Below are 5,210 nucleotides of genomic sequence, written 5' to 3'. Positions count from 1 at the left end.
ACGGCGGAGGAAGAGCCCGCGAGCGGCGCTGCGTGGAGAGGTGAGAAAGGGGGGTGAATGAGGAGTTAGGGTTGACGGTGGATATTTATAGGCCGGAGGGACGAGATTCGTGCTCCGCATCCTGTGGTCGGAACGCAAGCGTCGCACCGTTGGATGTGTGACACGTGTCCAAAACCCTAAACGGTAAAAATGGCTAGAGATAAGTTACCGCACAAATCGCGCGAAAATGGCGCCGGAATTGGCGGAACCGTTTGAGTCTTTTAAAGATTCCGGGTAATTGCGCGAGGGTAGGTTGGTTCTCATTTGACGCAGGGGCAACCCGGAAACGTATTCAAAACGTCGATGGATGAAGTCCCGCGGAATGGGAGCATTTTTCCGACTAAAAGTTGGGAAAAGAAGAAAATGTGAAGTTGGAGTTCTTCAAGTTTCTCCGCGTTACTGACATTGTCGGATACCATGATGGACTAGCAAAGGCGGAAATAGCAGGCGAAACTCGGAGAACTCTGGGGGCTACTATTGTGGGTATACTTCATGGGTGTACCATCGACAGTGCCTAGATCCGGCAAGCCCGGGTGGCCCACAGATGGTGATGAGGCATGTGGCCCATCGGGCGGCCCAGTTGCTGTTGATCATGAAGGAAGAAGTCCGGCCCAGATCGCAAGCCGGATCCGTACCGACATTAGGAGGAACCCGGATCCGCGGAGGCCCGTGAGGAACCCGGATCCAAGCATTTACGTATATGGAAGGCAGATCCGTGACGTGCACGGCAAGATATTGTACCGTAGTTAGGCTATCTGTAATCCGGCTAGGACTCTCCATGTAAACCCTAGATCCGTGCGCCTTTATAAGCCGGATCCTGGGAGCCCTAGAGGCAGAACAACAACTCATTGTAACATCGCGAAAGCGCCCAGATAATTCCAGACAAGCAGCAGTAGGCCCTGTCATCGTGCAGGTGTTCCGAAGCTGGGTAACTCGCGTACCACCGTCCCGAGAGCATTCCGCCCTATGGCCCCTACTTCTTCTCCCCCTCGTGAGGATCCCTCCTCCGAGGTACCGTCGATTAGGCAACGACAGCGGGATCGCTGGAATCCTCAGGATACCAGTTTCGGGGCGTCACAAGTTGGTATCAGAGCATCAGGTTGACGGTACCCCACTAGTCCAGCCTGTAGGATAACCTTGCTAACAGTCGTTAAGTTTAGAGTGTCAAAACTATTTTCTAAAATTCGTTGGATAAATCTGATTAGCTCTGAATTTTCTCCTTACCTCTATTCTTTCTCTTCTTACCTATGCGAATTTTGAGTCTTCTCTCTTATCTGCTTCTCCGAGTCATAGGTTCCGACGTGGGTTGGACGATCTTTGCCTTAACCTAGTAGGTTCGATCTTCGAAGAATTCTGCCGCAACTACATCATCATCCACGGAGCATCAACCCTTGTTAGTGGTGTCGAGAAGATCAACACCTCGACAGAAGAAGGTTCCACGCCAAGGACGGGTGTTTCTCAACATGGTACAAGAAGATCCAATAGTTTAACCAACTCCCCCTTAGGTTGACGTGGAACCTCGGGGCTAGGTTCCTTGTTAGTGGTGTCGATTGTAACGGTCCCAGGTAGTATCCCTAATAGATAATTGTTTGTTCTTTTTCTTTTGTGCATCATCATGGCATATGCATCATATCTCATCATGTTTTTATCAAATAAAATTATTTTATAAACCATAGTTATTTTTGTTTCTTTCTCATATGGTTTAATAAAACCTTCTCCCTCCTTTAATTTAAACAAAACCCTAACCCCGAAACTATCTAACAAATAAACTTATTTTTTAAATGTTTCAATGTTAAAAATAAAGTGGTGCTGTTTTGGTTTGGTTTCAATTTGATTTTCAAAACAGTTTTAAAAATAAAGGAGAAAAGGAAAACCCCTCTCCCCCTTCCCTGGGCCTCTCTCTTCCTCTGGCCCATGTTTGTTCCAGCCCGAGCCGGCCATCCTCCTCTCCCTTCCATCCCGGCGGCCCAACCCACTATCTTAACCCAGCCCGCAATGAAGGGGTACGTTCCTTTCTCTGTCGTCTTCCTCCCCCTCACAAAAAGTGTGTGAGGTTGTGGTCCTCCCCTCCTCCCGTCACTGTCCAACGCCACCACCGCATCTCCACCACCTCCCCTCCCCCTTTATCTTTCGGCCTCTAGAAAACCCTAGTCCTCCTCCCTCTTGCGCCGCCACCTCCCATCTCCCTCTCTTTTTCTTCACCTCTCTGTGAGCACGAGAGGGTTTCCACCGTAGCTTCCTCGCCATGGCGCCGCCGCTCTGGTCATCCCCTCGTCGATCCAAGACCACCGTTCGACGCGCCTTGATCTCCTCTACCTCCTCGTGCAAGTAATCGACCCGAGGCGCCCTCTTTCCTCTTCATTTTCGTCGATTCCTTCTCGGCGTCTGCGAGCTCCGGCGCCGATTCCGGCCACCGTGGACCTCCTCCAGCCACACCGACCCCTCCTCGAGCTCCCTGGTACTCTGGCGCACCTCCGACGCCCTTCCCCTTGCCCCGTCTCGGCCGAAATCGCTGGATTCGTCCCGGACTTGATCTCCCTCCGCCATGGTTGCAGGTGCTGAAGCTCGTCTGTTTCGCGAGCGGGTTCAAAAGGGCGCGCGTCGCCAAGTTAGCACGATCAGAAACACAGCCTAATGGTTTGTCCCTTGCTCCTAATCCTGTGAGACCCAGGTTCGAATCACAGGTTCCAGTTAATCATCCAACCTTTTTTTGTTCTTTTCCACCAGATCAAGATCTGCCAATGGGCCTGGCCCGAGATCCGCCGGCTCAGTCCGTCGCCCGCCGCGCGACCAGAACCTATCTGTCGCCCGCAGCAGGCCAGATCGGCCCAGGACAGTGCAGGTCTAGCCCGGCTCGTACCTTCCCATTTTGTTTTTGCAGAAAATGTTTAAATCTTGCGAAATTCATATCTTTCAAACCGTGCATCGAAATGCAAAGTGTTTTATATGAAAATTGATCAGAAAAATGTGCTGAACATGAATATGCCATCCATACCTGCTGTTGCATCATGCATCATACAACTTCGTGTTAGTTGCATTATCACCTAATATGGAACATATGGAATATGTGGGATATTATATAAATATTGTCCCGGTTCCATTTAACTTTGATGTAGCTCACCCCTGCCATGTTTGCTATGCTAATCCACCCTTAATATTGGCGGTAGGAAATGCAACTCCAACCTAATTTGCTTGTTTGGGGTTCCGACTCCGATTAATATGGATAAGTTGCACCGCATCATCCTTGCCATGTCATGCATATCATCTTGAGCATGCCGATTCTTCATCCGTAGTAGTAAGTTTGCATCCGTTATTTGTTCCAGCATTTGCTTCTTCCCGGATAGGATCACGAAGTGTTGATGTGAGATACGACGAGTTCTCCGACAAGTTCTTCTGCAGCTTTCCACAGGCAAGCATTTCCCTTATACTCCTGTCCCTGCAGGAGTCGCTCACCTATTTTATTTTGCCTTCTCCCTCATGCTATCCTTAAGTTGCGTTCTTGTCACGTGTCCCTTCCACCTGTTACCTCAAGCAGCCCATATTGCCACCACCACCTCCTACGGCTATTGTTTGGTTATCGAGTCTGCCCTTGTGAGTCGTAGTGCATGCTAGTGCTGTTTTATCTCGTTACCGTTATTGTTATCTTATCGGGTTATATGTTGGGAAGAATCATGGTTACTTTAGTTGTTGACATTTGTTTAGCGGAGGCATCGGTGGGTCAGCTGCTCGTTTTGTGACGGCTCACTTGTGTTTCCTAAATATCTTAGGACCCCGAGTTCTTGTTATCTGTTCCGAGACTGAGCGCTCTAACCACACGTGGGTATGCTTACCGGGTCTCCCCTCGACCACTGCCGGAATCTACAGCTTTGTCCAGTGGCCACAACTAGTTTGGATGTTTGTTTTGTTTCTCCCGGGCATGCAAGCATGTTTCTTTGTGGTCGGATGATATGATGTTACTTTTGGGGAAGCTATGTGCCTTGTAACCCCGTTGTCTCTTGCACGTTCGTAGGATGCGGTGCCACTGCGAAGTGGTCATCCCGCTGGGCACTGTCCACCTAGCACGCAGTCGCAATAGCTGAGTCCGCTTCGGAGTTTCGATCGGGCTCCGAAACGGGTTAACTTAGTTAGGTGGCTTCCTGGACATTGTTGTGGTGAAGGAGAGTGCGTGTCGTGATATCCACCTGTCGTAAGTGGGTTGAGCGTGCGTGTGGGCACATTTGGGCACCCCTGCAGGGTTACAATCTTATCGATAAGCCGCGTCCGCGGTTATGGACAACTTGGAGCTGTATGACTCGACCATAGACAACTTACACCTGTTGTTTCAATACTATTAACTTGCATAGTAAGATAGAACAACATAAATAATAACTGGTTGAAACTTGACAACCGTGTGGGTGCCTTTGTAAGTACTTCTTTGCGAAGGGGGAAAGCGTCGGCTGTGTTATGTTTGCAGAGTATAGAACTATTAGTTACGCTCTCTCACCTTCTCTGATTAGACGACTGTTGTAGAGTGTCTCTATAGGTTTTTAGTGCTTTTGCGCTGCCGCTAAACCCCACCATATTGCCTATGACGTTCCTCTTGCGTCCTCTAAGTCCCCTGCGTGCCTCAAGTACAAAGGATGACTGGTTGACGAATGCTTATACGTCTTGAAGTCTTGTTAAGTACGAACCCGTACTTATTGCTGCTTCTACGGGATATAACCGGGCAGGTATGAAGATATGTTCGATGAAGACGACGTTAGCAAGGTTACCCTTCCGGCTTGGCCTGGGCAGGGTTATGGACGCCACTAGTTATCTTCAGGACTCTTAGTTCAATTTGTATCTTGTCCGTACTCGGACGCATTCGATCTTCTGTATGATTTGGATCTTTGTATTGTATATTTGTATCTTGACTCGTTGGAGTCGTTGTTGTAATATATGTATCTTGTGGGCTCTATTGTAATTCTGTTGTAATGTTACCGCTCGTGTTAATTCCTCTGGCATCACGTGTGTGATTTGTCACGCACGTCGTGTCGGAGGGCGTCTCTGAATCGATATCGTGCGGATTTCAGCGGGATCGCTGGAATCCTCAGGATACCGGTTCCGGGGCGTCACACTAACCACCTGGGGTGTGGCTGCGATGTATAGCAGGAGAGGTTCCTTCTCTTTCGGCGCCACCAGGATTGGTGGTG

The 5,210-nt window shown here is 49.4% G+C and overlaps 1 long non-coding RNA gene across 1 annotated transcript; it reads left to right on the top strand.

The window, feature by feature from the left end:
* The first annotated feature begins 2,771 nt into the window (after positions 1–2,771).
* On the top strand, positions 2,772–4,997 carry LOC139830829 (uncharacterized). Its single transcript, XR_011744315.1, has 2 exons — positions 2,772–2,881; positions 3,363–4,997. It is a non-coding gene; the product is annotated as an uncharacterized lncRNA (long non-coding RNA).
* Positions 4,998–5,210: the final 213 nt, after the last annotated feature.

This window comes from Lolium perenne, chromosome 4 (assembly GCF_019359855.2).
Source record: "Lolium perenne isolate Kyuss_39 chromosome 4, Kyuss_2.0, whole genome shotgun sequence".
NCBI lineage: Eukaryota > Viridiplantae > Streptophyta > Magnoliopsida > Poales > Poaceae > Lolium > Lolium perenne.
Note: the sequence above shows the minus strand (reverse complement) of the source record. Positions and strands in the feature narration are given on the sequence as shown.